This window comes from Lissotriton vulgaris, chromosome 12 (genome assembly GCF_964263255.1).
Source record: "Lissotriton vulgaris chromosome 12, aLisVul1.2, whole genome shotgun sequence".
NCBI classification, from domain to species: domain Eukaryota; kingdom Metazoa; phylum Chordata; class Amphibia; order Caudata; family Salamandridae; genus Lissotriton; species Lissotriton vulgaris.
Window position 1 is genome coordinate 444,821,826 of NC_141700.1, and position 22,652 is coordinate 444,844,477.

General features: G+C 44.4%; 4 non-coding genes across 4 annotated transcripts; all 4 read right to left on the reverse strand.

Moving 5' to 3' along the window:
- Positions 1 to 12,427: 12,427 nt before the first annotated feature.
- TRNAT-AGU (transfer RNA threonine (anticodon AGU)) lies at positions 12,428 to 12,501 on the reverse strand. The gene has a single exon. It is a non-coding gene; the product is annotated as a tRNA-Thr (tRNA).
- A 943-nt stretch (positions 12,502 to 13,444) lies between these two features.
- Positions 13,445 to 13,518, reverse strand: TRNAT-AGU (transfer RNA threonine (anticodon AGU)). The gene has a single exon. It is a non-coding gene; the product is annotated as a tRNA-Thr (tRNA).
- Positions 13,519 to 17,008: 3,490 nt separating this feature from the next.
- On the reverse strand, positions 17,009 to 17,081 carry TRNAT-UGU (transfer RNA threonine (anticodon UGU)). Its single transcript has one exon. It is a non-coding gene; the product is annotated as a tRNA-Thr (tRNA).
- Positions 17,082 to 17,518: 437 nt separating this feature from the next.
- On the reverse strand, positions 17,519 to 17,592 carry TRNAT-AGU (transfer RNA threonine (anticodon AGU)). Its single transcript has one exon. It is a non-coding gene; the product is annotated as a tRNA-Thr (tRNA).
- Positions 17,593 to 22,652: the final 5,060 nt, after the last annotated feature.

A 22,652-nucleotide genomic window follows, 5' to 3' on the forward strand; every position in this document is an offset into this window, starting at 1 on the left:
CTGGTCCCATGTTTTTGGAGGTACAAAGTGCCGTTATACTCAAAGAAATTCTCCTTGAGAGCCAGGGTGCAGCATTCCATCACCACGTTTCGAGGTGTTTGGTACTCCCAGTCATCTGTAAAGAGGACATCCTCAATTATCGCCAGTGTTTCATTGTGAGGCAAGCTTGTATACAGGCTCTCTACATCACAGCTAATTAGTAGCTGTGTGTTAGGGTCAAATGACACTTCTTCGAGCAGATTGAGTACATCTTTCGTGTCTCTGAGGTATGTTGATGTGCTTTGTACCATTGGACGCAGGAATGCGTCTGCAAACCTAGAGACTGGTTCGAGGACCGACCCGATCCCCGATACAATCGGTCTACCCGGTGGATTCACAAGGTCCTTGTGAATCTTGGGTAGGATGTACAGGTAGGGGGTCTTTGGGTTTTTTTGACACAGAAATTCCCCTTCTTTGGTGGTGATCCAGTCTTGCGACAGTGCCTCCTCAACCATGGTCTTTATCTTGATTGAGATCCTCTCAGTTGGATCTGATGAGAGTATTTCATAGTTTCTCTTGTCCTGTAATAGCCTGGTACACTCCTTGTCATATTGATCAATATTCATTAATACCGTTGCACCCCCCTTATCTGCTGGTTTTATGACCAATTGTTTGTTGTTGCTTAGGTCACGGAGTGCCCTTCGTTCTTCATTTGATACATTTTGGAAAACGTGTTTCTGCGTTGGGTCGAGAGCTTCCAGATCTTTCATGACAGCTTTTTCGAAGGTCAGGAGTTCTATGGGGAGGGTGTTGTTCATTGGTATGAAAGTTGATCGAGGCTTGAGTCCGGTGTCTCCTTTCTCTTGAGTGTCCACTTTGTCTTTGAAAAAGACTTGCAGTTTGAGTCTCCTCATAAATTCCTGTACTTCCTTGCATAGGTGGAATTTATCCATGTTACTAGTGGGGACATATCCCAAGCCTTTTTCCAATATCTTTTTCTGTGGTTCAGATAGTTCATTGCCCGTCAGGTTAACAACCAGGCTCATTTCTGGTTCTTTTGTGCCCCTGTCATGCTCCTGGTTGATACTCTTGGAGTCACTTCGTCTTCGTTGCTCCAATGGACCGAGTTGCCTCTCCGATTCCGTCCCTTGGCTTGTCCTCGGCGCGCCCCTAAAAAAGGACCCGAGTTGTCATAATATCCGTAATCTTGTTGGAAACCCCACGGTGGAAAAGGGGCATTCGGATGTTGGAAGGGTGGTGGGCCAAACTGTTGCGGGGGGTACATCATTGGCTGGGCGTAGCTGTTCCATCCCCTCATGCCCCGGTTGTTGGGTCGTCGGAAATTCTTACGTGCACCCTGGAATCTGGGGCTTCTGTTGCTGCTCGAGTTCGAGCTGTTGGATCCAGCATCTGATGAGCCGTCATTGGAAGCATTGTCATTTGATGATTTATAGTTATCCTTTATATAGGGGTAGATCTTTTCTTTACTCCACCTACTGGTGTCTTTTTGGAGTTTTTCGTATTTGCTGTCTTTTAGAGATATCTCGAAGTCATTCAATGTTTTGTTTAATTCATCCAGATATTTCTTTAAGTTAGCTGGAGACTCATAGCTCTTGAGGCGTACTTCGACTGCCTGTATTTCCACCTTAAGATCACTCGCTAATCTGCTAGCTGTTTTGATGATCAAAACGATCCAGTCCCGTGTACATCTCCATGATATTTGGGACCAATCGATTTTAAAGGTTTTGTCCTCAAGGAATATGAATGGTTCATTCCGTACTACTAAACCTGATGGAGCTGTATTGACTTTAAGATACTCAGACATGAGCAGCCCATGGAGGGCTGTTTTTATTTGGGTTCTTCTTAGTTCCTCTAGTTCATCCCAATCGCTATTTTTTAAGGATGGGCATCCGGAGTTCAATCCTTCAAATGTACCTAGGGAGGCCATGAGGTTAGAGATCTCGTCCTCAGTGAATCCAAGGCCCAGATCGGCCATTATAGTACACAGAAACCAAGGGATCCTCTGATTATCCTGCTACGATGTCGCCGAGTGCAGAATCACAAAAAAGTGGTGTGAAGAGATGAATTCTTTGATTAACTTCCGCAGCTGCACGCTGCCAGTAATTCCAAAACAATCAGGGAAGTGCAGAGGAGTTGATAGAATCACCCTCCAAAGCAATATATCTAAACAAAGAGATTCTATCAATGTGTGGACATGTATTTTATTTGTTAGTTTTTCAGTGATGAAAAGATAGTGAAAGTACTCTCTCTTAGGGTGATAAAGATGAGAGCACAATGTGCTTTTTAAAATACCCCTCACACACTAAAAAAATCCAGTAGTGTCATGCTTCATCATTGGGGTCTTCCCGTCCCTCTACGGGGCGGGGCGTGCTACGACCTGACCGACTACGCGGGAGCACTAAAGTGGTGACAGGACTATGTGATGGTGCAAGGTGTCAGTGAAAGTGTAGGGACCTAACAATGTGTGTGAGTACAAAAATTAAAAATCCTCTGGCTAGTAGAAAAAAACAATTTATTAGCTTCTCTAGCTGGGGACATTAAGAAGGGGGTTTTGGGGTTGAGCCGATCGCTACAACCTGGTCTACATGTTTCGTAGGCAGTCCCCTACTGCCTACTCATCAGGACCTTCTACTGGTCCCTACGGGAATAAGCTCAGTTGCTAAGTATTGTCAGCCTGTCTTCCTAAAAACTAACAGTAAAATTCCACTGCTAGTTTTATGCTTCAGGGCATGAGCTGGCCCCCTAGGAAGCAAAAATTGTCAAAAATAGGTGACCCAAATATGGTCCCTGTAAAGAAAAAGGGAAAAAAAGGACACAGATATTTACATTTATAGCTGTGAATTATGCGCTTTCATTCTTGTTTGCGCCACAATTTCACTCATCAAATCCATTCACCCATTATACAGAGAATGACTTTTGAACTTTTATGGACAGAGTGATGGTTCAATCTGCCATCCCCTGGCTGTACGTAGGTGATACCTAACAGTGGACAAAAAACACACAGATGTTCATAGTAGGAACTGTGGTTTGTCACTGCGCTTACATAATTATCTGCGCCACAATTCTTCATTTCAAATTTCATTAGACCATTGCCTAAAGCCCTAATACAAGACTTTATGGACAGAGTGATGATTCAATCTTCCATCCCCTGCCTGTCCGAGTAAATTCCCGAACTTGTACGCGCCCACTGTAATTTGGGCTGGTTCTATCTCCACACACACACATCAAAGCGACTCAATGCATACAACAACATTTCACAGGATTAAAAAAGAAGAGGAACCCGATCTTTCATATTAGTCATAAGGTTGCGGTCAATGAGACAAAAAAACAAACAATGAAAGTCCCCACAGACCAGGGCGTACCCCTGCGTTAGAATGGTAACTATACATACTGTTGTGGCAAGTACGTGGTGCCCCATGAGCTGACAATCGGTAGGATTTCACCGCGGCGCTCTGCAAGAAAGAGAGCCACGCCCTTAGCGTTTTGGTCGAACTGCTTGGGAAGTGGAAAAAAGTGTCTCAAAACCCACTCGTTTTGAGACCTGGGGTAAGGGTCTATAACTTACTTTGTCCGCATAATCACTAAGTCTTACTTCTACCGATCCTGCCGCTCTGCTGAATGCTCGCGTGTTAGGAGCACTGGATCATTTAAGCGTCAATGCGCGCTGGTGCCGGGTGTGTCTAAACACTAGCGCGCTAACCCAAAATGGCTACCCGTGATGGGACATTGGAGGGTCAAAATGCGGAAGTCTCCCTTCTATGTCTATCGTTACCCAAGATGAAGTTAATTTGATAGCTGTTCATGAATTATGGCAGGGAATTTCGTAATTATACTGCACATGACAATCTTAATGCAGGACAGATCACTATTCATAAATAATGACAGAGGAAATTATTCAACTAAAAAATAAAGCGGAAATCATAATATTATAAAAGGGTCACTAGTGGTGGACCTAGATTGGGAGGTATTGAAGTTCTGGAAACATGTATGAAGAGTAATAAAATTTAGCTTCGTGTTTTTACGCAGTTCTCTACCTTGAGTTATTAAAGGTGTAAAAATTAATTAAACAGCGAAATTCGCTGTGGAATATCTTTATGAAAATCATAATTGTTAGGTGGGTTGAGAGTTGACCCCTGTGCTAAGGTTAAGCACAGTAGTCATACACCCCTAGTACTGTATTCCAAGGGGGGTGGGTTCCACATACCAGTAGAGGACCTCTGTTATTATCTTTGCCACAGTTGGGGGTGCCTTAGAGAGTGGGGGTTCTTTAGAGGTACGGGGGTTCTATAACTGACCCCACGGAATTTCATCGTTCAACCCATTTTTGTTGGACTGGACACGAAAAACCCATCTCTGTTCTTTTTCAAGGAGATGTCTTTCGTTGTCAATCTGTTCAATTACAGTCCACAGTATGTCTTCAGGTTTGTGACCACTTACCAGGAAGTGGTTTGTTAATTTGGTACTGGATTTTTTGCACTTGATTGTGCTTTTATGTTCACCTATTCTTAACTTCACTGCCCTGCTCGTCATGCCAATGTATTCGAGTTTGCAGGGGCATGTGATAAGGTACACAACATTGGAACTGTTGCAATTGCTGAATGTTCTTTGTTCCCATGTAGTCCCGTTGTTGAAGGTCAATTTCTTGCTTTTCCTGGTCAGGCAGCATACCTTGCATCCACCGCAGGGGTAGTGCCCTTGTACAAAGTTAGGATTACCAGTGTTGTTCACCCTGTTGGCCTTTGGCCTAGTGTGGACCAAAATATCCCTGACACTCTGTGCTCTTTTGTGCGAGAACATTGGTTTTGGAATTTCCAGGCCCCCGCTGTTAAGGATCTTCCAGTTTTTGTTAATTATTTTGCTCACCTGGTCAGAGTTGGTGTTATACGTGGTCACACATATGGGTCTCTGCTCTTCCACTTTTTTGACTTTCTCCTCCAGGAGGCTTTCTCTGCAATTGTTCCTTGCTCTCTTATAGGCTTGATCAATGATCCTTGATGGATAGTTCCTCATTTTCAATTTTTTCTTTAGCTCTTCTGACTGAGTTTTGAAATTGGCAACTTCCGTACAGTTCCTGCGAAGTCGCAAGAACTGGCCGTAGGGGAGGTTATCCCTCAGGTGTCTCGGGTGAAAGCTCTGATACATCAAGAGACAGTTCTTGGAAGTACTCTTAAAGTGAGTTGTTGTCATCAATCTGCCATTCTTGGGGAAGATGTTCAAATCCAAGAATACCAGGTTGGTTTTTGTTGTGACACTGGTGAATTTGAGGAATTCATCCTGATAGTTGAGCCATGTCAGGAACTGTTGGGCACTCTTATCATCGCCATCCCAGATGATAAGGATGTCGTCAATGTACCTCTTCCAGGTCAGAATCCTTGGCCGGAAAGGGTTAATGTTGTTGAGTATTTTTGTAACCTCCAGATGGTGAACATAGAGACCAGCTATGCTTGGAGCAAATGTGCTTCCCATGCCGATTGTCAGCTCATGGGGCACCACGTACTTGCCACAACAGTATGTATAGTTACCATTCTAACGCAGGGGTACGCCCTGGTCTGTGGGGACTTTCATTGTTTGTTTTTTTGTCTCATTGACCGCAACCTTATGACTAATATGAAAGATCGGGTTCCTCTTCTTTTTTAATCCTGTGAAATGTTGTTGTATGCATTGAGTCGCTTTGATGTGTGTGTGTGGAGATAGAACCAGCCCAAATTACAGTGGGCGCGTACAAGTTCGGGAATTTACTCGGACAGGCAGGGGATGGAAGATTGAATCATCACTCTGTCCATAAAGTCTTGTATTAGGGCTTTAGGCAATGGTCTAATGAAATTTGAAATGAAGAATTGTGGCGCAGATAATTATGTAAGCGCAGTGACAAACCACAGTTCCTACTATGAACATCTGTGTGTTTTTTGTCCACTGTTAGGTATCACCTACGTACAGCCAGGGGATGGCAGATTGAACCATCACTCTGTCCATAAAAGTTCAAAAGTCATTCTCTGTATAATGGGTGAATGGATTTGATGAGTGAAATTGTGGCGCAAACAAGAATGAAAGCGCATAATTCACAGCTATAAATGTAAATATCTGTGTCCTTTTTTTCCCTTTTTCTTTACAGGGACCATATTTGGGTCACCTATTTTTGACAATTTTTGCTTCCTAGGGGGCCAGCTCATGCCCTGAAGCATAAAACTAGCAGTGGAATTTTACTGTTAGTTTTTAGGAAGACAGGCTGACAATACTTAGCAACTGAGCTTATTCCCGTAGGGACCAGTAGAAGGTCCTGATGAGTAGGCAGTAGGGGACTGCCTACGAAACATGTAGACCAGGTTGTAGCGATCGGCTCAACCCCAAAACCCCCTTCTTAATGTCCCCAGCTAGAGAAGCTAATAAATTGTTTTTTTCTACTAGCCAGAGGATTTTTAATTTTTGTACTCACACACATTGTTAGGTCCCTACACTTTCACTGACACCTTGCACCATCACATAGTCCTGTCACCACTTTAGTGCTCCCGCGTAGTCGGTCAGGTCGTAGCACGCCCCGCCCCGTAGAGGGACGGGAAGACCCCAATGATGAAGCATGACACTACTGGATTTTTTTAGTGTGTGAGGGGTATTTTAAAAAGCACATTGTGCTCTCATCTTTATCACCCTAAGAGAGAGTACTTTCACTATCTTTTCATCACTGAAAAACTAACAAATAAAATACATGTCCACACATTGATAGAATCTCTTTGTTTAGATATATTGCTTTGGAGGGTGATTCTATCAACTCCTCTGCACTTCCCTGATTGTTTTGCAACAGTAAGATGAATCAGACTTTTATATTTTAATTGTATCGGAATAAGACCTAATGAATATGGCTGAGATACCCACCACCCCCTCTCAACACAATCCCCAAATGAGGGAAACCGGAAACAGTTCTTGAAGTTTTTGGAAGTGGGAGGGAGTGACCCTCCCGGCCGTATTTATTAAAACAAAAAATTAAAACATTTAAACATTAATGTACAATTTCATACCACACTGCGATGTTTGGCTAACCTTAACAGATTCTCTAATACATAGGTTCTCCTAGCCGATCTAACATCCTACAAAACATTTACTTGAAATATTGAAATTGTACATCCTAACGTTTAAGGGCCAACGGCAAGGTCGTAACCGGTGTCAAGATCCCTAACCAGACATACCCCCCCCACTTGGGAGGGGCGACAGCACTGAGGCGTACTCACGTGCAACTACTACAATTTCCCTTGTCTTGACGGGGGCACTTATCAACTCGACGCCAGTTAAAGGTCGTTCGAAGACTCGTGTGAGGTATCTAGAAGGTATCGTAGACCTCCCCCCAACCCCACACAACTTACCGCATCTGCCGTCGCAGATGTCACTGGCCCCGGGAAATTCCCCAGGAGGGGGCTGTAACCCCTCCTACACAGGAAGGGGCCTTGACCGCCTTTCCTCTTCTTCCGGCGACCCATCCTTAGAAGGGACCGCCTCCCCGTTGAGGGGCCAAAGGCCACCTCCCCCGAGCGCTCCCATCCGTGTTGGGTGACGCCCACTCATAGGGATCTTCCAATTAGTGCTCACCGATCATGACCTTACCGCCACAGGCCGGATAGTTGACCGGCTATCCGGACCCCCCACAAAACTCCTACCTAAAGGTCATGTTTCAAAGATTTCAACCATGCTAAGAGGTCTCCTAAGAACAACTCATTCCCTACCCAAGACAAATGCACACCATCCCCCAAATACATCCTGTCATCATTAATACAGCTATGAGAAATAGAATGCAATGTCCTGGAACGGAACAACCTACTCACTTTATTGTTAAGCTTTCTAACAGAGTGATTCAAAGCAGGTATATAGATAGCCCCCCGCCACACCTTTCGTGGAATCAAATGGGACCATGCAATCGTGCACCCCGGAACTCTCCTCGCCAACCAACTTACAGTGGAAAGCATTGCCTCCAGGAGTAGTCGTCTACCGATGGTGACCAAATCATTGCCCCCAACATGCACTATAACTATAGACGGCGGTGACCTTGTCCGCCCTAACAAACCCTCAAAAAATGTTTGAAACTGGTCAATACAGAGACCGCCCCTTCCGTAGAAGGACATCCTGTACCCGTATTCCCCAGCTACGTGAATCATGTCACCTGCTTTGAATACGTCTGCGGCACGCCTCACGTATGAGTGGCCCACGACCCACACCTCCTTTTTCACAGCCGGTGATGTCTGACCGCTGGCCCGGTGTAGGGTCGACTGCATAGTCCGCCCCGCCTCGTAGGCTTGCGTAACTGAAACCAAACAAAAAACAAGAAGCGTGAGTACAGAGTACATAATTACAGCTTCACAACATGTGCAAACACACATATCTTTTATAACAATTGGAGGACCAACGCCCCATTCGTTTCACTTGCTCAACATTAAGACCCCTGGCTGTAGCTTCTGTAGCAGCCCCTATCCGAAAGGAATGGGTCCCAAATTCGCCCGGGTTCAAGCCCGCAGCGGCAACTGACATCGCAAGCACCCGCTGAAACTGAAATTTCGTCAGTGGGGTGGCGTCCGCGTGTCTTAACAAAGACCCCCCCCATGATGCCACCCTTCGTGCTAGGTAATCCTCTAAACACTTTACCGGACATATGGAGGACCCAGGAATCCTGCGTATGATGACGCAGTCACCCATCCCATCTTGGTCAGTCTTAGACCGTACAAAGGAGACAGTCATTGTTTCTCCCCTGATCTGAACGTTTTCCCGGCACAAACCCCCCGCCACATCCAGTTTGTTCCTTGCAACTAGTTCGCTTACCCGCATTGCTCCGTGAAATGCTAGCGTAAACGCGGCTCGGAACAGCACTGCCTCAAACTGAGAGGAACATGTGGCAGGAAGTGTAGCCAACAACTGGGACAATCTATCCAAACCTATCGGGCGCCTTTCATCTACTCTGCGACCCTCAAGGCGTTGCCACCCACGCAGCGCTTTCTGTACAACGAAAGACGCTGTTGGGTCCTGGATAGCGTGTGCTCTGGCAACAAAGGAAATGGCAGCACGATGCCTCTGGGCCATAGCCACCGATTTCCCAGCCCTACGTAAGGACATCAGGAAATTCACCACCCATTCCTCATGACCCCAAAGTCGCTCTCTATCACTCCCCAAAAAGGCTAAATAGGCCCGAAACGCCCCTTCATATGCCTTCCTCGTCCTTGGTGCTAGACTCTCTCCCACGAGGTGACGAAGTTCGGGGCACCGAGAGACCAGAGAGCTTCGGTAAAGGGTGCCGGCTCCGGGTCCGCTGAGGGAAGGAAACCCGAAAAAGCCTGCATTTGAAAACGAGACAGTGCGTCAGCTGCCTGATTCATCACCCCTGGCACGTGTTTTGCTCTGAATAGCACGTTCAATTGCATACATAGTAAAACAATTTCTTTAAGCAGTCTTAAGATCAATTTACAACGTGCTGCCTGACTATTGATGCACTCGACCACAGTCATATTGTCCGACCAAAATATGACCGAGTGATTTTTGAACCCATCGGGCCATGTTTTCAAGGCCACCAAGATGGGAAACAGTTCGAGGAAAGCAATATTACTCGTCAGACCCTTCTCATGCCACCAAGTCGGCCATCTTTGTGCCGACCATTTTGTGCCGAAGATGGCGCCAAAACCTATGCTTCCCGCCGAATCTGTCCATAGCCCCAGCTCCTCAGAAGACACGGCTGGTTTATTCCAGACGATTCTACCATTGAAATCCGCCAAGAATGCTAACCAAATACGCATGTCCTGGCGGATCTCGGCCGATAGTCTCGTGCGATGATGGCTTTCTTTAAGGCCGACCATCGCTTGGGCAATTGAACGGAAAAAGGGGCGGGCCATTGGTATTACCCTCAGGGCAAAATTCAACTGTCCCACCACCTGCTGTAATTGTTGCAGCGTAACTTTTGATGCATTTATACACAGTTGCAGCGCAGCCCTGAACTTCAACACTTTCTCGGCTGGCAAACGGAAACACCCCTCAATGGAGTCCAACTCGATCCCCAGAAACTCGAGGCAAGTCGTAGGACCCACTGTTTTACCCGGCGCCAATGGCACGCCTAACTGTTTCATCAACACACAAAATTCGGCCAAGGCCCGGCCACATTCAAGACACCCGGCTGCCCCAAGAAATAAGAAATCATCAAGGTAGTGCATTACATCTTGGAAACCCGTATGCTTTGTGAAGACCCATTGTAGAAAACAACTGAATTTCTCGAAATAAGCACAGGATATAGAACACCCCATTGGCATACACCTATCCATGTAATAACAACCCTGAAACATGAAACCTAGGAGACGCTGGTCGTCTGGGTGTACCGGGAGCAATCGGAACGCTGACTCGATATCTGACTTCGCCATCAGCGCCCCGGGCCCCAGGCGATTCAAAATGGCTACGGCCTCATCGAAAGATGCGTACCGCACCGAACACACTTCTGGATCGATTGCCTCATTTACGGAAAGACCCCGTGGAGCTGATAAGTTATGAATTAGTCGGAACTCTCCAGGGTCTTTCTTGGGGACTACCCCTAAGGGAGAACAAACAAAATTCTGGACTGGGGGTACAGTAAACGGGCCAGCGACCCGACCTCGAGTCACCTCTTTTCGGATCTTATCCTGTACTACGGTTGTATGCTGCAGGACGGAAAGTTGGTTTTTACACTTATCCACACCCTGAAAGTCCCCTACCGGGATGCGGAAACCATACGAAAAACCGTTTCGCAGCACCCCAGCAGAAGTACGATCCGGGTAATCACTGAGCCAAGGGATCATTGCCAGGGTATCAATGGGAGTGGGTAAAGGTGCCCCTCGGACTATATTAGACCTGTTTGGCACCTCCTCTCCCCCCGTTATCACCCGTTCTGGCTCTGCACGAGGCCTCAGGATGGGACGACCCACAACCACTACATTCATGTTTGAATTTACACGATCCCTGCGGTCTCGTACATTTTCCTCTGTTGTAATTAAAACAGAAACCCTTTCTTCCGGTATTGCCGGTAGGTTTCGAGTGATCATCGGCCCCCGAACCTGATCGAAAGGGCGTCCCCGCATATTGTCGGGAGGATTCACCCACATTACTTCCCACCAACGGCATTTTTAACATCCCTGACTCCTTCATTTTATCCCAGGTCAAGGCATCATAACAATCCCAGGTTAAACTTTTATTATGCTCCTTTTCCTTTCTGAACATATTATCGTAACAAAACCAATGATTCCCCTGGTGCGATGTCGAGTATCCCATGATTCGTGATTGGTAGATTGGGAACTCGGAAAGCAACTCAGGCCTACGTTCCCCCAGGATTGATGTAAAGATTCCCCAGGCATTGCCCCAATTGGCGATATTCTCATTCACTTTAAAGGCGGCCATTTTTGCGCGCCAAACACTCGGATGCATTAGGTCCTTCTGACTCTTTACATGCTCCACCTCATAATGATCAACAAGTAACGAAAAAATGTTCACATACTCCCCCGCCCAAATCTTTTCCTTAATTGCCAAAGGAACATGTTGCCCCAACTTTTCTCTCCGAGAGAGTGTTGACTCATCCCTCGCGATCGGCAATGGCCGCTTACCTGCACCTGACGCTGCCGTCTTGTCCCCCACTGCAGCCGGCACGGGCACCTTGGCTGCTTCCCGTTTCTCACGCAATTGCTTAATCAGCTCCTGCGCTTCAACAGCCGTGGCGCCCTCGTTACCTTTTCCCAACCACGCTGCCAATTGTGCTGCCAACTCGGGCGGCATATCCTCCTCGGACACGGGGGTGATCGGATTCCCCTCCTCCGGCACGGGAGTTGGAGCCTCGAGCGGAGCACTGGGACCGGGGAGCTCCTCTTCCGCTGCCCCCCTCCTGGGCCTCTTGTTTTTCCCTCCCGGGGCTGCTCCCGCCAAAGGACGTTTTGGACCCCTTTCCTCATTCTTGTCCACCCGCTTCCTTAGCTCGGACATCTCCTTCATGAGAACACGCAGCATCTGGTCGGTATTCATGGGCTTTCCAACCTTCTTCGGCATTCTCGAACAAAGTAACTGAAAAACAAACAAGAACGATTAAAACGCTCAAAATTGGCTCTTCGTTCCGTCTCGAGCTCACGTGCAGCGGGGAGGTGCAGCTTCAGAGCACAGGAACAAGAGGATGTCTTCTGGTCTTGCGTCTCTTTTTATCCATCTTCAGGGCGGGCGTAAACCCGCCCCTGCCTGTCCCGAGGGCGTGGCCGGCGGCGTCCGTGTCTAGGCCAGCCCACTCAAGGGCGGGAAAAAGCACGCCCCGGCTACGCCGCTTCGGGCATACCAGCCGAGACGCGCCTCCCGCCCAAAAATGTCTTCCCGGGGGGATCAAGGCACTCTGCCATACGTTCGGGGGGACCGAGTGGTCGCCCCTTTCCAAATGATTTGTTATATAACAATGAGAAAAGCAAGGCACTGCTGAGAGTTGAACTCAGGATATCCTGTTTACTAGACAGGCGCTTTAACCAGCTAAGCCACAGCACCCACTTGATTCTTAAATTTGAAACACTTTTCTTTATGGTGTTCAAGAGAATATTTCTTTTTCACTTTCATATTCTTTTCTAAGTTCACACACTTCTCTACTCAAACACTTAAGGTGAATGAAGACTCGTCACTTATTCAAAAACACCTCTCTAATTTGAAGTTTACCCTATTCATATCATTTTAAAATATACCTTGCTGAAGAATGGATTAGTTGAATTCAACAATAGAGTGATCATTCACCTCTATCTTGTTCTTTGTCATTTTTTTTTCCCTATTTCAGTCAATGCATTCCTACCAAAATCTTCACAATACCAAGCATTTTATTTAATTTTTAAGATAATTTATTCTAAAGTTCATAGAACCAGATGTTTATTCTTAAATTGTATTCAACACTTGTTTGATGAAAATTATTCGGAAAGCATGGAGAAATCCGTTAGGTACTGCTGGAATTTGAACTCAGGATTTCCTGTTTAGGAGACAGGCGCTTAACCACTAAGCCACAGCACCAACGTTAATAGTAAAAAATGCATAAATAATTTATTGTTGATGATGAAAATGTGTTTCTGCTATAAATTCTTCTTTATATGTATTGTAATCTTAAGCACGAAAAGATACTCAATCACTACGCAAGGATTAATATGTTTTAATAAACAGGTACTCCTATTAAACCCAATTTCATTTCTTGAATTCTTTACAAATTTTTTTCATGAAGGTAATAATATTGCTCCAATCTAGGTAGACATTTCATCTACGTCTTTCTCATAGATATGTATTTTTTTCATTTTGCAATAACAGTATTCATTCTATAATCTTGAAAATACTTGGATTTTTATAAGGTTAAAGATGATCTGTTCAACAGTAAGATGAATCAGACTTTTATTTTTTAATTGTATCGGAATAAGACCTAATGAAAATGATTTGTTATATAACAATGAGAAAAGCAAGGCACTGCTGAGAGTTGAACTCAGGATCTCCTGTTTACTAGACAGGCGCTTTAACCAGCTAAGCCACAGCACCCACTTGATTCTTAAATTTGAAACACTTTTCTTTATGGTGTTCAAGAGAATATTGCTTTTTCACTTTCATATTCTTTTCTAAGTTCACACACTTCTCTACTCAAACACTTAAGATGAATGAAGACTCTTCACTTATTCAAAAACACCTCTCTAATTTGAAGCTTACCCTATTCACATCATTTTAAAATATACCTTGCTGAAGAATGGATTAGTTGAATTCAACAATAGAGTGATCATTCACCTGTATCTTGTTCTTTGTCATTTTCTTTTCCCTATTTCAGTCAATACATTCCTACAAAAATCTTCTCAATACCAAGCATGTTATTTAATTTTTAAGATAACTTATTCTAAAGTTCATAGAACCAGATGTTTATTCTTAAATTGTATTCAACATTTGTTTGATGAAAATTATTCGGAAAGCATGGAGAAAACAGTTAGATGCTGTTGAGATTTGAACTCAAGATATCCTGTTTACGAGATAGGCGCTTTAACCACTAAGCCACAGCACCAACGTTAATGGTAAGAAATGCATACATAATTTATTGTTGATCATGAAAATGTGTTTCCTGCTATAAATTCTTCTTTATATGTATTGTAATCTTAAACACGAAAACATACTCAATCACTACGCAAGTATTAATATGTTTTAATAAACAGGTACTCTTATAAAACTCAATTTCATTTCTTGAATTCTTTAAAAAAAAAATCATGAAGGTATTAATATTGCTCAAATCTAGGTAGAAATTTCATCTACGTCTTTCTCATAGATATGTATTTTTTTTCATTTGGCAATAACAGTATTCATTCTATAATCTTGAAAATACTTGTGTTTTTATAAGGTTTAAGATGATATGTTCAACAGTAAGATGAATCAGACTTTTATATTTTAATTGTATCGGAATAAGACCTAATGAAAATGATTTGTTATATAACAATGAGAAAAGCAAGGCACTGCTGAGAGTTGAACTCAGGATCTCCTGTTTTCTAGACAGGCGCTTTAACCAGCTAAGCCACAGCATCCACTTGATTCTTAAATTTGAAACACTTTTCTTTATGGTGTTCAAGAGAATATTGCTTTTTCACTTTCATATTCTTTTCTAAGTTCACACACTTCTCTACTCAAACACTTAAGATGAATGAAGACTCTTCACTTATTCAAAAACACCTCTCTAATTTAAAGTTTACCCTATTCATATCATTTTAAAATATACCTTGCTGAAGAATGGATTAGTTGAATTCAACAATAGAGTGATCATTCACCTCTATCTTGTTCTTTGTAATTTTCTTTTCCCTATTTCAGTCAATGCATTCCTACAAAAATCTTCACAATACCAAGCATTTTATTTAATTTTTAAGAAAACTTATTCAAAAGTTCATAGAACCAGATGTTTATACTTAAATTGGATTCAACACTTGTTTGATGAAAATTATTCGGAAAGCATGGAGAAAAAAGTTAGGTGCAGCTGAGTTTTGAACTCCGGATTTCCTGTTTACGAGATAGGCGCTTTAACCACTAAGCCACAGCACCAACGTCAATAGTAAGAAATGCATAAATAATTCATTGTTGATCATGAAAATGTTTTTCCTGCTATGAATTCTTCTTTATATGTATTGTAATCTTAAACACGAAAAGGTACTCAATCACTACGCAAGTATTAATATGTTTTAATAAACAGGTACTCTTATAAAGCCCAATTTCATTTCTTGAATTCTTTAAAAAAAAAATCATGAAGGAATTAATATTGCTCAAACCTAGGTAGAAATTTCATCTACGTCTTTCTCATAGATATGTATTTTTTTCATTTTGCAATAACAGTATTCATTCTATAATCTTGAAAATACTTGGGTTTTTATAAGGTTTAAGATGATCTGTTCAACAGAAATATGAATCAGACTTTTATATTTTAATTGTATCGGAATAAGACCTAATGAAAATGATTTGTTATATAACAATGAGAAAAGCAAGGCGCTGCTGAAAGTTGAACTCCGGATCTCCTTTTTACTAAACAGGAGCTTTAACCGGCTAAGCCACAGCACCCACTTGATTCTAAATTTTGAAACACTTATCTTTATGGTGTTCAGGAGAATATTGCTTTTCCACTTTCATATTCCTTTCTAAGTTCACACACTTCTCTACTCAAACACTTTACATGAATGAAGACTCTTCACTTATTCAAAAATACTTCTCAAATTTGAAGTTTACCCTATTCATATCATTTTAAAATATACCTTACGGACAAATGGATTAGTTGAATTCAACAATAGAGTGATCATTCACCTCTATCTTGTTCTATGTCATTTTCTTTTCCCTATTTCAGTCAATGCATTCCTACAAAAATCTTCACAATACCAAGCATTTAATTTAATTTTTAAGATAACTTATTCTAAAGTTTATAGAACCAGATGTTTATTCTTAAATTGTATTCAACACTTGTTTGATGAAAATTATTCGGAAAGCATGGAGAAAACAGTTAGGTGCTGCTGGGATTTGAACTCAGGATTTCCTGTTTACGAGACAGTCGCTTTAACCACTAAGCCACAGCACCAACGTTAATAGTAAAAAATGCACAAATAATTTATTGTTGATGATGAAAATGTGTTTCTGCTATAAATTCTTCTTTATATGTATTGTAATCTTAAGCACGAAAAGATACTCAATCACTACGCAAGGATTAATATGTTTTAATAATCAGGTACTCTTATAAAACCCAATTTCATTTCTTGAATTCTTTACAATTTTTTTTCATGAAGGTATTAATATTGCTCAAATCTAGGTACAAATTTCATCTACATCTTTCTCATAGATATGTATTTTTTTCATTTTGCAATAACAGTATTCATTCTATAATCTTGAAAATACTTGGGTTTTTATAAGGCTAAAGATGATCTGTTCAACAGTAAGATGAATCAGACTTTTATACTTTAATTGTATCGGAATAAGACCTAATGAAAATGATTTGTTATATAACAATGAGAAAAGCTAGACACTGCTGCGAGTTGAACTCAGGATCTCCTGTTTACTAGACAGGCGCTTTAACCAGCTAAGCCACAGCACCCACTTGATTCTTAAATTTGAAAGACTTTTCTTTATGGTGTTCAAGAGAATATTTCTTTTTCACTTTCATATTCTTTTCTAAGTTCACACACTTCTCCACTCAAATACTTAAGGTGAATGAAGACTCGTCACTTATTCAAAAACACCTCTCTAATTTGAAGTTTACCCTATTCATATCATTTTAAAATATACCTTGCTGAAGAATGGATTAGTTGAATTCAACAATAGAGTGATCATTCACCTCTATCTTGTTCTTTGTCATTTTCTTTTCCCTATTTCAGTGAATGCATTCCTACAAAAATCTTCACAATACCAAGAATTTTATAGAATTTTTAAGATAACTTATTCTAAAGTTCATAGAACCAGATGTTTATACTTAAATTGTATTCAACACTTGTTTGATGAAAATTATTCGGAAAGCATGGAGAAAACAGTTAAATGCCGCTGAGATTTGAACTCAGGATTTCCTGTTTACAAGACAGGAGCTTTAACCACTAAGCCACAGCACCAACGGTAATAGTAAAAAATGCATAAATAATTTATTGTTGATGATGAAAATGTGTTTTCTGCTATAAATTCTTCTTTATATGTATTGTAATCTTAAACACGAAAAGATACTCAATCACTACGCAATGATTAATATTTTTTAATAAACAGGTACTCTTATTAAACCCAATTTCATTTCTTGAATTATTTACAATTTTTTTTCATGAAGGTAATAATATTGCTCCAATCTAGGTAGACATTTCATCTACGTCCTTCTCATAGATATGTATTTTTTTCATTTTGCAATAACAGTATTCATTCTATAATCCTGAAAATACTTGGGTTTTTATAAGGTTAAAGATGATCTGTTCAACAGTAAGATGAATCAGACTTTTATATTTTAATTGTATAGGAATAAGACCTAATGAAAATGATTTGTTATATAACAATGAGAAAAGCAAGGCACTGCTGAGAGTTGAACTCAGGATCTCCTGTTTACTAGACAGGCGCTTTAACCAGCTAAGCCACAGCACCCACTTGATTCTTAAATTTGAAACACTTTTCTTTATGGTGTTCAAGAGAATATTGCTTTTTCACTTTCATATTCTTTTCTAAGTTCACACACTTCTCTACTCAAACACTTAAGATGGATGAAGACTCTTCACTTATTCAAAAACACCTCTCTAATTTGAAGTTTACCCTATTCATATCATTTTAAAATATACCTTGCTGAAAAATGGATTAGTTGAATTCATATGGCCGGGATGCCTGTCACCCCCTCCCAACACAATCCCCAAGGATGGTAAGACGGACGCAGTTCTGAACTTTTGGAAGGCGGGAGGGAGTTACCCTCCCGGCCGTATTTATTAAAAATATGAAACAAAATTAAACATTAAAATAAAAGTTTCATATCATGTACAATTTTCATTTATTACATTTCGATGAAGACATGTTCATTGGCTAACCTTAACAAATCTCTAGTACAAAGGTTTTCCTAGCCGAGTCTAACATCCTGCAAATGTATACTTTCTAAATTAAAATTGTACATCCTAGCATTACGGGCCAACGGCAAGGTCGCAACCGGTGTCAGATCCCTACTAACAAAACTCTCGCCCTCACGGTGTGAGTGGCGGCTGCGCAGAGGACTGTACCCTCTGTGCCAACTCCAATTTCCCTTGTCTTGTTGGGGGCCCCCTATTTTAACTCGACGCCATCTTAAAGGTCGTCCGAGGACCCGTGTGAGGTATCTGTAAGAAGGCAGCGTGGACTCCCCCTCCCACCCCACACTGTCTATCACATCCGCCGTCGCGGATATCCGGGCCCCGGGAAATTCGTAGGAGGGGCATATAGCCGCCTCCTCCCCTGGAAGGGGCCAATGGCCGTCTTCCCCTAGGCGACCCATACTTAGTGGGTGCCGCCTCCCCGTGGGAGGGGCCAATGGCCGCCTCCCCCCGGGCGCTCCCATCCATAGTGGGTGGCACCCCCTCTAGGGACCTTGAAATTACTGCTCACCGATCATGACCTTACCGCCACAGGCCGGATAGTTGACCGGCTATCCGGCCCCCCCACAAACTCCTCCTAAAGGTCATGCTTTCTCAAACCCCTTAGCCATGCTATGAAGTCTCCTATGAGTAAGACATTCCCCTCCCGGGACAAATGGACCCCATCATCGAGATACATGTGATCCCCCCGAATACATCCATGCGGAATACTGTGCAACTGCGCCGAGCGAAACAACCTACCAAGTTTGTTGTTGACTTTTTTCACTGAATGGTTCAGTGCTGACACCGAGAGGCCCCCCCGCCACACCTTCCTGGGAATCATGTGGGACCATGCTATCGTGCACCCCGGAATCCTTCTCGCCAGCCAGCTAACAGTCGATAAAACTCGCTTGAGTAGTACTCGCCGACCGAGTGTCACCATGTCATTGCCCCCCAGGTGTACTATGATTACAGATGGCGGTGACCTCTGCCGCCCTAAGAGTTCCTCGACAAAAGATTCAAACTGGTCAATACAGAGCCCGCCCCTTCCGTGGAAGGTCACTCTGTACCCGTATTCCCTAGCTGCGTGAGTCACGTCACCTGCTTTGAATACGTCCCCGGCCCGCCTCACGTATGAGTGGCCCACGACCCACACCACTCTCTCCTCAGCCGGTGATCTCTGACCGCTGGTCCCCTGGTGCCGGGTCGACTGCAAATTCCGCCCCGCATAACATGCTCGCGAAACTGTAAATCAAACAGAAGACAAGAAGCGTGAGTGCATGTAACTTGACTTCACAACATGTGCAATCGCACATACCTTTTAAAACAATTCGAGGACCATCGTCCCAGTTGTTTCACCTCTTCAACACTCTCACCCCTGGCTGTAGCCTCAGTAGCAGCCCCTATCCTAAAGGAATGGGTCCCAAAATCGCCCGGGTCCAAGCCCGCCGCTGCGATTGCCATTGTCAGCACCCTCTGAAACTGAAACCTCGTCAGTGGGGTAGCATCAATGTGTCTCAGCAGGCTTCCCCCCCATGTATCCGCCCTTCACACCAAATATTCCTCCACGCACTTCACCGGGCACATGGGGGACCCTCACATGCGCTGAACAACAATACTGTCTCCCATAGCCCTCTGGTCAGTCTTGGACTTGGCTATTGTGACTACCATTGAATCACCCCTAATCAGGATGTGATCCCGACACAGACCTCCCTCCACATCTTTGTTATTCTTTGCGACCAGTTCGCTCACCCGCATAGCCCCATGGAACGCTAATGCGAAAGCGGCCCGGAACAGAACTGCTTCAAAATGGGAGGAACATGTCGTGGGAAGTATCGACATAAGCAGGGACAACCTTTCTAACCCAATCGGGCGCCTCTCGTCTACTGTACGACCTTCCAGGCGTTGCCAATCACGAAGGGCTTTCTTTACCAAAAAGGACGATGTCGGGTCCTTAATACCATGCGCCTGCGCCATGAATGAAATGGCGGCCCGGTGCCTACTGGCCGTTGCTACTGATCGGCCTTCCCTGTGTAACGCTACCAGAAACTTTAGGAAGCAATCCTCCTGACCCCATTTGTCCTCCCCTGCCGGACCCAAAAATGCACAATAGGAACGAAACGCTCCTTCGTATGCCTTCCTTGTCCTGGGGGCTAAGCTTGCTGCCACGAGGTCTTGTAATCCGGGGCACCGAGTAGCCAGAGTGCTTCGGGAAATGGTGCCGCCGCTAGGTCCGCGGAAGGTAGATAACCCCTGAAAGCCTGCATGTGTGAACGAGAGAGTGCATCAGCAGCCTGATTCAGTACACCCGGCACATGTTTCGCCCTGAATTGCACGTTTAGTCTCATGCAAAGTAGTACAATTTCCTTCAGTAATCTCAATATCCACTTGCAGCGTGCTGCCTGATTATTTATACATTCAACAACAGTCATATTGTCGGACCAAAACACCACAGAATGATCTCTGAACTCATCCGGCCATGCCATCAGAGCCACAAAAATGGGGAATAACTCGAGGAACCCAATGTTACCTGTGAGATCGCTGGTGTGCCACCACGTCGGCCATGCTTGCGCAGACCATCGATTACCAAAGATTGCGCCAAATCCCACGCTCCCCGCCGAGTCGGTCCACAAACCCAGCTCGTCTGAAGACGCTGGCGGCTTGTTCCACACCACTCGACCGTTGAAATCCGCCAGGAATGCCAACCATATGCGCATGTCCTGGCAAACCTCTGCAGACAGTCTCGTGCGGTGGTGTCCTTCCTTGAGACCAACCATAGCTTGTGCGATAGAGCGGGAAAAGGGGCGGGCCATTGGTATCACTCTTAGGGCAAAGTTAAGCTGACCCACTGCTTGTTGTAACTGATGGAGGCTAACTTTCTCCTTGCTAAGGCACAATTCCAGGGAAGCCCTGAATTTCACTACTTTCCCTACTGGCAAACGGAAACATCCCTCCACAGAATCGAGCTCAATTCCCAGAAACTCGAGTGAAGTAGATGGTCCAACCGTCTTACCTGGTGCCAATGGCATTCCGAATCCGTTCATGAGGGTGCAAAATCCCTGTAACGCCTGCGCACATTTTGTGTCGCCGGCTGCCCCCAAGAACAAAAAATCATCCAAGTAATGCATAACATGGCTATGGCCAGTGGCCTCGGTGAATGCCCATTCTAAAAAACAACTGAATTTCTCAAAATAAGCACAAGAGATGGAGCAGCCCATGGGCATACATCTATCCATGTAGTAACGTCCCTGGAACACAAAGCCTAACAGACGCTGATTCCGTGTGTGTACCGGGAGCAACCGGAACGCCGACTCGATATCTGACTTCGCCATCAGCGCTCCGGGCCCCAGGCGATTTAACCTGGTGACGGCATCATCAAAGGATGCGTACCGCACCAAACAAACTCCCGGGTCAATCGCATCGTTCACCGAGAGACCCCTTGGAGCTGACAAGTTATGGATCAGTCTAGATTCCCCCGGGTCCTTCTTGGGAACCACTCCTAACGGGGAACAGATGAAATTAGTTACTGGCGGGTGCCTATATGGGCCAGCAACCCGGCCAAGGGCAACTTCTTTTGCAATCTTCCTCTCCACCACCGCTGGATTATGCTGAGCCGACAGTTGGTTTCTACAAAGTGGTTCCCCACGAAAATCCCCCGCCGGGATGCGGAAACCATATAAGAAGCCATTCCTCAACACCCCAGCGGAGACATGATCAGGGTATTCATTTAGCCAGGGGATCATTGCCATGATATCAACGGGGGTAGGTAGCAGTACACAATGGTCACCCTCAGTCTTGCTTGGCCCCTCCTCTACCCCCGTCCCACTATTCCTGGATCTGCACGAGCTCTCGGGGTGCGAGGAATTCCCGCAACCTGCACATGCATGTCTGAACTTACACGTCCCTTGTGGCCTGGTGCAATTGCCCCTGTTAAAATTCCAACAGACCCCTCTCTTACCCCCATTCCCACCAGTCCTTGCTTGGTGGTCGCCACCGGGGCCCGCTCGAAAGGGCACCGCGGGCTGTTGGTGGGAAGGCCCCGACCCATTTCCGCCTAGCGAGGACGACTTCGTCGCGCCCGGCAGGAGCTGCTTCTGCCAAGAAATCGAGTCGAGACAATCCCACGTCAGAGATGAATCGTACTCCTTGGCCTTACGGAACTTCATATCGTAACCCATCCACTCATTGCCCTCATACGTTTCATAAAAATCCATTATTCGTGCCTGATAACAGGATAATTCGGGCAAAACCTCGGGCTTACGTTCCCCAATAATTGCAGTAAACATCGCAAAGGCCTTGGCCCAATTTGTGATTGTCTCATCAACCCTGAATCCCGCCATTTTTGCTCGCCATACACTCGGGTGCCACAAATCCTTCTGCATCTTAGCATACTCCATCTCGCGATGGTCAGTCAGCAGAGAAAACATATTCACATACTTATCAGCCCATATCAATTCCTTCGTGGCCAACGGAATATGTTGGGCCACCCTCTCCCTCCTTGAGGGCAAAGACCCCTCCCCCGCCATTGGCAATGCCTGCTTACCCGGCTCAATTGTCGTTCCCGCTGTTTTTCCTACACCAGCTGCCGGTCCTTCCAAGGTCACCTGTGGGGGG